The sequence below is a fragment of the Choloepus didactylus genome (assembly GCF_015220235.1).
Source record: "Choloepus didactylus isolate mChoDid1 chromosome 25 unlocalized genomic scaffold, mChoDid1.pri SUPER_25_unloc2, whole genome shotgun sequence".
In the NCBI taxonomy this organism is placed as follows: Eukaryota; Metazoa; Chordata; class Mammalia; order Pilosa; family Megalonychidae; genus Choloepus; species Choloepus didactylus.
This window is the reverse complement of record NW_023637607.1, coordinates 7,674,878-7,687,319: the sequence shown is the minus strand read 5'-3', so window position 1 is coordinate 7,687,319 and position 12,442 is coordinate 7,674,878. Positions and strand designations below refer to the sequence as shown.

Here is a 12,442-nt window from a genome sequence, read left to right as displayed (position 1 = left end):
GGAAGCTGCTTAAAATCAAACACATGGAAATGCTTTGAAAAAAATAAAAAAGGACACTTCATTTTCCATGTTTGATCAAATAACCAGAATATGAGCACCCAAATCACAGGCACTTCCTCAGCTGCAGCACAAATGAAGTTCTTATGGCTTCCATTGAAAGAATATTTTCAGAGTCTCTTTTATATCTTTATTCCTCAGACAGTAGATAAAGGGGATCAGCATGGATGTGACCATGGTGTACATCATTGAGACTGCTGCATTTTAATGTGTTTTGTGTGTACCAGCAGAAGCAAGTGCACACCTAGGCTTGTACAATAAAATAAGGGGACAAATGAGACGTAAGACAGACAAGTGGAAAATGCTTTAAACTTCCCCTGAGCTGATGAAATTGCACATATGGAGGAAACAATCTTGTAATAATAGAAAACAATTCCTGAAAGAGGCCCCACACCCAGGAACCCAGCTCCAAAATACATCACTATGTCATTGAGGAAGAAGTCAGAACAGGCAAATTGGAGCATTTGACAGAAAAAGTGGGGGATGTCCAAGGGTGCACAAAAGGACAGTTGCAATGTCATTAAGCTTTGTAATAAGGAATGCAGGAAAATCATTATCCAGGACCCCAGAACAAGCAGGACACAGAGCTGGGGGATCATGTTTTCTGTGTAATGCAGGGGGTGGCAAACGGTCATGAAGCTGTCATAGGCCATTACAGACAGGAGAAAGTTGTCCAACACCCCATAGAGTAAAAAAACATGTGTATCTGGGTGAGGCAGTATGTATAGGAAATGACTTCTCTGTATTCTTAATGTTCACCAACATCTTTGGGATTGTGGTGGAGACGAAAGAGATGTCAGCAAAGGACAGGTTTGAGAGGAAGAAGTATATGGGCATGTGAAGATGGGAGTCAATTATAGTGGCCAGGATAATGAGAAGGTTTCCATAGACAGTGAGCAGGTGCATGGAAAGGAAGAGGACAAAGAGGAAGGGCTGCATTTCTGGTGCCTCTGAAAACCCCAGAAGGAAATCTGAAATTTCAGTTTTGTTTCCTGGTGCCATGTGCCTGATGTATGTACAAGGAAAGAGAAAAGTATTGTGAATAATTTTCATAGTAACAGGGATTACTACTCTAGTGAACATGCTGGAATTACTATTTTTCATTCAGGAAATTAATTTCTATACTTTGGTCATGCATGTGGTCCCTTAGGTGTTATCCAATCCAGCTGTGATTATGATTTCCTGTCCCATGTTCTGCATTTTCTTTTCACATATATATACTGTGTTGAATCTATGCCAGTCACTGTCAAGGCAAGGGGATCAGAGTGATGAGTCAAAAACATCCTGCAATCTGATGATGTAGAAAAAATGTAAGTGGATAGAAAAGAGTCACATAACATGTCAAGGGATGACCATTTTTAAAAATAGAAAATTGGACCTGTAAAAAAAGGACAGAATAAACAGGGTGATATATGTAGGTATACAGGCAAGACCAGAAAATGGGGTGACATTTTAGCTGAGACCTCTTGGATGTGATATCAGGAGCAGGAGGCCACCTGGGGATGTGTGATCAGATGACAGAATGTCTAGGGCAAAGTCCATAGAAGAGGGCTTTTCTCCAATGTCAAAGGTCAATTAGGAGCCAGAGTCATCAGGGAAGAGAGCAAAGGTTGAATGATAAGAGAGGATGTCTGAGGTTTACAAAAGAGGTAGATTCACTGCAGCTGGAAATGTAAGACAGATGGAGTCCTAAGCAACTTGGTGTAACTCTTATCCTTTGTTAAATTGGTCTCTAGGATTGCCAAAAATACAATTTAATATCATCTTTATTTCCACTTATGGATTTGCAAGAAGTGTCCACATTATCTTGGAATGTGAACCAAGGTACCTCTGCTCTGAGCACACCAAACACACACAGACACCCACAGACACACACAGAAAGGGCACACCATGGCTTTGTGACCTTGACAATGATCTCCATAACCTTGACCTTGTTTTGTGCCTTCACCAGGAATGCCATACACACAAAGCCCAGCACTTTACACACCTGCTTACCTGTGTCCAGATTTCTCCCACTGATGCAGTTAGATTCTGTCACTCCCTCCCATCAGGGAGATGCCACCTCCTCATTCAGGGTGTCTGTAGTATTCACTTTGTGAAACTTTTCTTTTAACAATTCCAGAGGAAGACAATAGCTCCTTTCCTGCACTTAATTTGGATAGAATGGTTTTTGACTATGTTTTCCTTTTATTGACTTTCACGTCTTTTTATTCTAATACCCTGTGTACACCTTGAGGGATATAACAATGTTGTAGGTACCTGACTCAGTTGGTGGTTCAGTTTTAATAGTAGATGGATAAATTTGTATTGTGTGAATGAAGAAAAGAATGTCTTTTCATAGGAATTTTCAACGAGATACAGAGAAAACATGGGGAGATGTTAAAAGTGATGTGGAGAACTTGCTAGAAGCATTTATGCCATAGTCTGCCATGGTTTCTCACAGAGGTTTAAAATGATATTTATTTCTCTAATGCATTAAAATATAAGGATAGAGAACCACAGTGTATATCAAAGGGCAAAACACATAGAAGGGATACATACAAAATCATTTTATGAAATGTGTTGCTGTGTGTGTGTCTGCATTTATATATGTGAATCTGAATGTATATGTGCATGTTGTTTGTATACGTGTGTTTGCATATGCTGTGTGTTGTGTGTATTGTGCATGCATAAAAGTACATTGTGGGTCACAATGTAATAAAGTCTTTCTTAATCTGGGGAATGGGCAAACATATTTGGAAACTACTTCACTGAATGCAAAAAAAAATTTTAAAAGGAAGGTCAGTTCTTGCTAATGGGAAAAAGGTCCCTGATTGGCACCCAAATTGCAGAACAAGCTTGGACAGAGATCAGACAGCCATGAAGGAGCAGAGTTTCTTATAGACTCAAGGGCCACACATGGAGCAGATATTCTTGATGCACCTGCCCTTGTCATGGTCTCCACATCTTGCCCTGATCTACCTGTTATTTCTGAGTATATCTCATATTTATTTGATCACACTTATTTTTATGTGGTCCAATAGTGGATGAAGAAGACACTTTTTCTTCTTTCTTTCTTAACATTCTCTATTATTCTTGGGCTTTGGCTTGTGATGCTTTTTTGACAATCCTGGAGGTACACTCCATTCCTGGTTCTGTACTTCATTAAATATGCTAAGAACTTCCAGATCATTGTGTATAAAAGTTTGCACAACCATTGTTTTATATTTCTGTGATGTGTCTTCCTTCATATGATGTGTCTCTAAGATATGTACATATTTAATTGTACTCTGACTCCTCCAGAGAAAGTCAAGATCCAAAAGAGCAGAGACTTTTTCACCACATTTGTTCAGAGAGGTTTCTGAATATCTGTTCATTTCTACAGGAAAAAATTTATGTACATTTTGAACACATACATTAGTTTATTAGACAGAGTAGGAAACAAGCTAGGTGATCTCTTGGCTCTGGGTCATAGTGCATTGTTATAAGCTGACCTCAGTTAAAAATTCATGGTGTCCATTCTTGCCAACACTATCCTACAGCCTCTGCCTTACTCTCCAACTCACCTCTGAAAGGATGGTCTTCTTGTGAAAGTCTGAATTCTTTCCTTGGTTGTTGTTAGTGGATTCCGAAGTTTCTTCTCCAGATAATACAGTAGGAGGAAGTCAGGGATCATCACACAGCCAGACATCGGACACCAAAGAAACAACCATATCCATCACTGCCTAAGATTTCAGAGATGATGGGGACAAGAATAGAGGATACTTACAACTTTACTTTAGCTTCTCTTTAGTACATTTCCCGCTGTCCCTCATTAGCAAATACCCTTGTTATTTCACCACTGAGCCATCTTTTCCTTTGCATACAGTGGTCGGGAGACAAAATGTTTCCTGCTTACTCTCTGTTCCCAAGAGACCATGTTGCCTAAAGTGAATCCAGCTTTTATCACTCCACCTCATTATGGATTCTGTGGCCTTGCATTGGCATCCACTTCTATCACCTTTCCCATCTTTGAGTTAAAATTTTCCCCAACTTTACTTTGGAACTGAAAGCATTGATTTGGTGTGAGAATACAACTACTGTTGTTCTCTCTAGAACATTGCTTTTCTCTTTTCAGCAAAGTGGAAAACTGGACTCCTTGGATATGAATCCATAAACAATACAGCCCTTGGTTTAATGGTGCTCTTTTGTAATCAGTTAGGAATGACCTGCCTGTAATACAGGTTAAGAGGAGCCATTTTTCCCTTCATTTATAAGAGGTTTGTTAATAAAAAGAGATATATTTTGATCTCTTTATGCTACAGTACCTGAGCTTAACATCTTTATAGAGATTGTCTTACTGTATAATTATGAAAATAAATTCTAAAAGAACAGTACTATTATGGACCCAATTCTCCATTTTCTGAAATGAGTAGGATAAAATGGGTTAAGAACCTAACTAAAGTTTCAAAATGAGTAATGGATGGGATTTTGCTTGGAATCATTTAAAGATGTTTCTGTTTCTCAGTTTTTAGCCAGTGGTTCCCAGCCATGGGAGATTCTGGCCATCTTCAGCTATATGGTAATGCTTGGAGATATTTATGCTTGGTTAAAAGGTGAGGAAAGTATACCAACAGCATGCAGAGGATAAAGGTCAGTGATGCTATAACCATCCTACAATAGTGTCAATATATTTGGCTCAATTGAAATCTTATGAAGATGCTTGTTTGATATTTTTCCTTTTACTTTATTAGTTTATGTAAATTATTATTGTATATATATATATATATATATGTATATGCACACACACAACAGAAACTTTGATGTTGTAACTATTCTAAGTGTACCATTTGGTAACATCATTGTACATCACATGTCTCTACTATATGTTTTGGTCACAGAAATTTCAAAGAATCATAATTTCTGTCTCTGAGACTCTGAGACCTGCAATCACTGCACTTCTTTGGCTCCACAGCAAATCACATTTTATGGCTTTCCAGGAAGGAATCTTTTCAGATTCCCCTGTATGTCCATATTTCTCAAACTGTAGATGAAAATCTACCAACATGGGAATCAACACAGCCTGCAACACTGAGGCTGGTGTACTTGCATGTGTACAATGCATAGCAAGAGAACTAATATACACACCTTAGACTAGGGCAGTAAAGTAAGGGGACAGTTGTGAGGTGATATGAACAGGTAGAAAATGCTTTATATTTCCCAAAGATGATGAGATTGCACATATGGAGGAAACTATCTTAGAATAGGAGTAAATGATACCATAGAATGGCCCTAAACCTAGAAGACCAGCTACAAAATACACCACTATGTCACTGAGGAAGGTGTTAGAACAGGCAAGTTGGGCCATGTGATTATATTCACAGAAAAAGTGGGGGATTGACAAGAGCACACAGAAGAACAGCTGCAACTCCAGTAAGTTTTATAACAAAGCATATAGGACGCTTATATTTCAGGACCCCAAAACCAGCAGGATACAGAGCTGAGGTTTCATGGTTATGTGTAGTACACAAGGTGACAGATGACCATGAAGTGGTCATAAGCCATCACTGTCAGGAGGAGGTCCTCCAATGCTGCAAAGAGTAAGAAAAAGGACATCTGGGTGGAGTTGGTAGCATAGGAAATGACACTTCTCTGTGTCTGAAGATTCACCAGCATCTTTGGGACAGGGATGGAAGATAAACAGATGTCAGCAAAGGAGAGATTTGAGAGGAAAATGTACATGGGGTCATGTGGAGGTGAGAGTCAGTGATGGTGGCCAGGATGATGAGCAGGTTCCCACTGATAGTGACTAGGCACGTCAACCTGAAGAGACCAAATAAGAAGGGCTGCAATTCTGGTTTCTCTGCAAATCCCAGAAGAAATTCTAGAATTTATGTTTCATTTCCTATTTCCATGTGGTTTGTGTGACTCTCCAGAAATAGAGAAAGGACATGACTCATTTCAAACAGTCATTGTTAACCTATCTATAATTTACATTTTGCTGACAAGAATATATTCCTACATTTTGTTATGAACCTTGTTTCCTTTCATGGTACCTTTGAGCAATCTATGATTAGGGATTCCTATGTCACTTTCAGGATATTTCCCAAAACATCATGCATTCTATGGTTTTTAAGGGAAATCCTTCATTCATTGAAGGTGTGGATATTGAGTTCTTACTTTGTGCCAGCCAATGTCTAGCAAAGGGTATACAGTGTGAAAACAAAATCGTCTACATTCTGTTCATGGAGAGGTAATATAAGCAAAAAAACCACATAATTATAACATTCCATATTATTACACATGTTGCATGGAAAAGAGGGTAGGTAAACAGGAGAAAGAAATAGAGAATGTGAAGATGCCAGGATTTTTACCCCTCTATGTTCAGGAAAATCCTTATGAGAAAAGGTGATATTTGACCGCAGTCATCATATAAGAGAAGCTATGCCCTCTTGGGATGTTTGGGGATGTGTGTGCTTTTCAGAGGGAGTGTCCAGAGTAAAGGCCCTAAGGAAAGTCAGTGTGAGGATGTCCAAGGTTAGTATGGACTAGTGTGGCTGGGGAATGATAAGAGTGAGAGTGATGAGAGATGGTGTCTGAGAAAGTTGAAGAATGAAGCAGTGTCACTGCTGCTGAGACTTCAGGACACAGAGATTTATTTTCCACATTTTATTTCTTGCACTTTCATAATTTGGTTACAAATATATCCTCTGAAATTAAATAGGGACACTTCTTTTTCCATATATATGTTTGCATTTGGACTCTGTATTATATGATACAACTATTGGAATTTATGAACTCAGATTCCCCCACTTTTTGGACTGCCACACACCAAGAAACACACACACACACACATATAGATGCAGCACTACTGGACTCCCTGGGACCTGTTAATACATCCTCTTCTCACCCCCAACCAATCAGTCCTTGAGTGAATACAATGCATGCTGACAATATCAGATTACCTATTCCGAAATTAGTTAGAAATGGAAACATGAAATTGAATCTGAAAACTCCCCAAAGAAATATAAATCAAAAGCCTCATTTTGATATGGTCATGTTCTTTCCTGTATTTAAATAAAAACAAAATTTTTCTCAATAAACGGAGGACGATGAAATGGAATCCAGGAAAAATATAAGCTCAGGTCTTCCCTGAGAGACTACTCTGAAGGAAACCTGCATGGGTTCTGGTGACATTCCAACAGTTGTATATCCCCTTGATGACCAGAAAAAGTAATAAAAGAGCCAAAACAATTCATCCAAACAAAAGTCGTGATATCTTTTTACAAAGCCAAGACACCAAGCAGATGAAACAACCCAAGAGTAAAATGAGTATAAGGAATAAATGACTGTTTCACAAAAGAAAATATAATAAGTAAAGCAAATGTTCAGAATTTTTATGTGAATCATAAGAAGACATTTTAAATAATATTAAATGCAAAATATTTGGAATCAGATATACCTGTTTTGAATCTAGGAGGTACTATTTGTTTGCTGATAAATGTTATTAGGAATTGAAAAATTCTGAATCTTAATACTGTCACCAATACAGTAGGGAATATGGCATCCATCTTCCTAAGAAGGTTGACTTTCAGTATATATATAAAGCTTTGCATAATTCCTCACTGGTAATATATTTGTGGTTATCACTGATAATGAGATGAGGCTTATATTTCTTCTTCTCAAATGTCTCATTCTTTCTGCACCTCATGTCCCCAATTCCATGGTCCTGTTTCATTTCCTCATCACATCTCCTAGCAATCACAGAATGAGCTGATATTCACATTGAGCCAGGAATCTTCTGTTATAAAATGGATCATCAAATTTCACGTTGTACAAACTGTAGTGACTTTCTGGTGGACAATGAAGCCAACATTCCATAGCTTCAAACCCAAGCTGAACTCTTCGTGGATGACCTGTCAGCATCCTCTCTCATTGCCACATGCCCTCACCCCACATTAATCTCCAAGATATTGATCTTTTGCAGCACATTTGTCAGTACTCCATAGTTTCCACATCCAGTGACTCTGTATTTCTGCTTTCCACTTCCTGGAGTCTCTCCAAGAGTCTCATTTGAAGTTTTTTTTTTTTTTTTTTCACTCCTGTTCCTTATGGAAAATTCTTCTTCCCTCAGGATATCCTAGAGTCATCTCCTTTTGTGTCTTATTCTTAACATCCTCACAAGTAGATTATAACTTCTGTGCACTTAGTTTGAATTGTAGGAATTAAGATCATGTGTTGCTTTTATTTAATTAAGGTGTTTTTCTCTACCAGATGTGAGTGCCTTGAGGGATGTAGCAAAATTCTCCATAATTTTCCACCCAGACCTGATCAGTTGGTGACTGGCTGTAACAGTAGCTGATGAAACACATATTACTTGAATGAATGAAAGAATGTATTTTCACAAAATGCCAATGATGAAGGAAGAGAAGAAGCAGAAAATTGCTAAAATACATGTGCAGGGCATGCTTTCTGTATTCTGAGATTAGATACCACAAATTGTCAAGTACCATATGTTGCATGTATTATAAAGTAAACAAAAAGCCATAAGTATTGTAGGAATGCCTCATACATAGTGAAGCTACATTCAAAATATCCTCATGATATCTTTGTTCATCCATGTGTCTGCATGTGCATTGCAAGTCACAAGGTTAAGGGTATTTCTGACTCTGAGAAATGGTAAAAATTTTGGAAACCACTACAGGGAAGAACCATTTGAAAGGAAATCAAGTCCCTGTAAATGAGTGAAGAGCCAAACAGAAGATAAGTGCTGAAGAGAAAACAGCAGCCAGTGTGGGAGCTGCATCTACTCCACACTCAAAGGCCACAGACAGAGCAGATGTTCTTAATGTACCAACCTTGTCATGGACTCCACATCCTGCCCTTATCTACTTGATATTTGAGAGCCTGTCTAATGTTTCTTTGATCTCAGTGGTTATTTTATGGGCCTGAATGGATTAAACATGTCCCTCACTCATTCTGTTGTGAAATGATCTTTTATTTATTATTCAAGGGGTTTGTGCTTTGACCTCTTTCTTTGACAATCACAAAAGAAATATTCCAGTCTTGGGTTTTGACTTGTCCAACTGTCAATGACATTCCCAGACCATCCTTTCTAATACCCTGGGCAAACACTGACAGTCTGTGCTCTTACTCTGGTTTGTCTTTGTTTCATAATTTTTACCTAAGAACTCAATGCATATGAACAATTATAATTGTACTTAAATTCTCCAGTAAAATGTATGATCCAAATGATCATGGACTATACCTGCTTTTTTCTTTTGTGTTTTAGGAAAGGTATGTGGAAAATTATGTATTTTTCAACTAATAAATTTGGAGAAAATATGAATTTATGAAATAAATTGCCAGGGAGAAAGAAACAAGGTTACATACAGTTGTTCAAAACAACTGTATTCCAAAACTTAATGGGCTATCTAAATCTACATTCTGAAAAACAAGATGGAAAATAAGAAGTATTTAATAATATTTATGTGGATTAATAATTAAATAGAAACACAACATGAAACACTGATAGATTGAACCACATAAAGATTATTAGCCTTCAAACATTACTCCTCAATTACATCTATACAGGCATAAAATAAATAATTTAAGAAAAAATAAATGGGTGGAAAACCTGCAGTGCTTCATTTGAGAATGTATAATAGACAAGAATAAAAACACTCAGACACTAGTATGCAAAAAGAAGAATGAGAACAATTTGCAAATGAGAAAGTGAACAGTGACTAAACCAACACGTTTTTAACCTCACAAATAAAGAAATGGTGTCAGGTATAGGTCTTAGTCTATCCTTTTCCACCAATTAAAAATTATCATATTTCATGTGAATAAACAATGTGAAACATATGTCTCAGGTACAGATGTTTCAACATAATATCTACGTGCACTGGTCTGGAAATTTCCCATCCATACACAAGCATGCCCCAATGTATCTTGCCTTGAAAATTAAAATGAAATGTTCTCACTTCACAGCATTTACAGCCACAGTTAATAACCAAATTTTCCCTACTCACCATAACTGCAAATCTCCTTGGACAGATCCTTCTGCTTTTCTAGATTCACTTTGTCCCTCTCATTTCTTATTCTGATTGGGCTTCCATTACCAATGCTCAATTTTTAACTTTGAGCCCCTGCATTGCTAACTCAATGGAATCTTCCTTTACTAAAAAATATAAAAGTGTAACAGCCATCATTTAATTAAGAAAGCAGGAAAACAAGCTAGACTCTCAGTCCTTGGCTAGACTCAGTCCTGGGCTAGACTCAGTACTCAGATGACCTCAGATGAAAGCTGTCAGCTTCCTTCCAACCATTTCCCCTACCTTCAGTATCTACATGGCTCTCTAACTCATCTGGATGGTTTCACAGAGAGGAAGGTCTCCAGGTGCAAATCTGAATTCCTCCCTAGGTATTTGCTGATGGAGACTGAAGCTTTGTCCCCAGACAAGAGAGCAGGAAAGAGTCAGACATCAGCACCCAGCCAGAGTTACAATCCCAAGGAAACAACCATGTCCCATTTAGCCTGAGGTTGCACAAGCTGAGGGTCAGCCACAGAGGAGATATTTACAGCTTCCTTATAGCTCTTTCTGAAGCACATTTGTCTCCTTTTGCTCCATCTGCTGATCCACCATATCCCTTTGGGAAATTACTCTGAATAAAAAAAAAAATTCTTGCTGGTCATTTCCAAGAGACCAGGATCTGAGATAGATTAATTCACTATCATTATTCTTCATCCTCCATGAACTCTTCTTCCTCCACAGACATAGCCTCCTAAAAGACTATCCAGGCCTTGAAATAAAGTTTCTCCAAGGTCTAAGAATGCATTGTCCATCTTGACTAGGTCCATTGGATCTCCAAAGCACTGACTTGGGTAAGGATAAAGCCCTTGTTTATGACTCCAGAAATTTCATACTGTCCTTTTCAACCAAATGGAAACTGCTTTCATTTGACATAAAATCATAGATATTACACTCTTTTGTTTGATGATGATTTGCCAAAACACTTAGGAATATAATGCTTGTAACACAAATTAGGACCTACTGCATAGTCCCTCTGTAATAATTATTTTTTTAATTTTAAGACATACATTTAGGTCTTTTATGAACTGTGGCATGTTTCTACTAACAAATATGGCATATCTCATGTAATTTGACCTCGATATCCTTGGGTGGTCTTCAAATTATTTAGCTAATAGGTATATTATTTTTTCTATTCATTTAAACTAAAACTAAAAAATCAAAATTTTATATTAAAATATTTTAATAACAAATAAAACTATTTTGCATTTTTACCATTTTCAAATATACAAGTCACTGGTAATAATAATATTCACTATATTGAGATGCCATCACCAACATCCTTTATTTAAATTTTTGATCACCTCAAACAGAAACTCTGCATCTGTTAAGCAATATCTGTCTATTCTCCTCATTTCTGACCCCTGGTATCTTGTAATCTACTACTTATTTCTATGAATTTTCTTGTTCTGTGTATTTCATAGAAACCAGATCATGCAAAATTTGTTTTTCTGTATCTGGATCATTTCACTCATGATATTGTTAAGGATCACCCATGTTGGAAGATATACCAAACTTCACTCATTTTTGTAGGTCAATAATATCCATGGTATGTATATGACACATTTTGTTTATCCTTCCATCAGTTACTGGATAATTCAGTTGTGTCTGCATTTTGGCAAACAGTGAAGAACAAAAAAAATGACATAGGGGTGAAAGTGGGAAGGCAGACCTAGAAAAGGAAAGCCCCAGATATTGAAATAGAGAACAGCAGAAACTGAGAATGTGTGGAAAGTGGGAGCAGCATGTGGCTGAGAGAATGAAGAACAGTGAAAGCCAAATGACCCTCCATGGTTAGTCACTGGAGAATCTATGTGGATGCCTGACCAATCATATACTCTTCTCTGTGTGTCTGGAGTTACTGCAGGTAAACCCATCTTTCTCTCTGCATTGCTTTCCACAGCACTTCCTGGGCTCCTCTGGGTCATCTTGATTTCATTATTGAAGCAAGAGTTCTGCTGTTTCATTAATTAATTTGACAAAGAAGAGTTCCCTGCACTTGTGGAGGAAAAATTTATTTCCTCTTATTATAAAATGCTGAGGAACAGGGAGGATATATTTATATTTTAGGAAGCCATGGTGGTGTGGAGTAGAAATTCCATAGGTGCTTATGAAATGTATAGTTTGACTCTGACTCTCTTCTCCAAGAATTTTGAAATCCTGATGAGGGTAAACTGGAAGCCATCATTATTCAAGGCTTTGGTTTTGAAGTATCACAATAAAACTTCATTGAATTGAATTACTGGAACTATTTCTTGGTGTCAACTGTTCACAGAAATGGTCCCATTTTTCCCCTACTCTAATCCATGTGTTTTCAATTTGATCAGGCTTTC

The 12,442-nt window shown here is 37.5% G+C and overlaps 1 pseudogene; it reads right to left on the bottom strand.

The window, feature by feature from the left end:
• Nucleotides 1-141: 141 nt before the first annotated feature.
• Nucleotides 142-1,059, bottom strand: LOC119525573 (annotated as a pseudogene).
• Between the last annotated feature and the right edge of the window lie 11,383 nt (nucleotides 1,060-12,442).